Source organism: Penaeus monodon, chromosome 15 (genome assembly GCF_015228065.2).
Source record: "Penaeus monodon isolate SGIC_2016 chromosome 15, NSTDA_Pmon_1, whole genome shotgun sequence".
Classification (NCBI taxonomy): Eukaryota; Metazoa; Arthropoda; class Malacostraca; order Decapoda; family Penaeidae; genus Penaeus; species Penaeus monodon.
The window spans coordinates 16,764,450-16,764,721 of NC_051400.1; positions in this window are offsets into that span (position 1 = coordinate 16,764,450).

Below are 272 nucleotides of genomic sequence, written 5' to 3' on the forward strand. Positions count from 1 at the left end.
CCATATCGTAGCCAAAGACAACTATGAAAAAAAAATCTAATATTCGGTTAACGACGTCATCTCTCTCTTTTACGTAGACTCTGACTGATTGCTCGTGATGTGATGAAATGATGCGCGAAAGATGGTCCCTAAGGAATAAAATCATGTGACTATAGAGCTCCTCCAGGACGGGTTCCATTCACAATTTTAGGGATGAATTTAGACTTTGAAAAGACAAATGAGAAAGTAGTGCCTGGCCTCTTGTTGATGATGATGCGAGAGGCAGCAGGAAA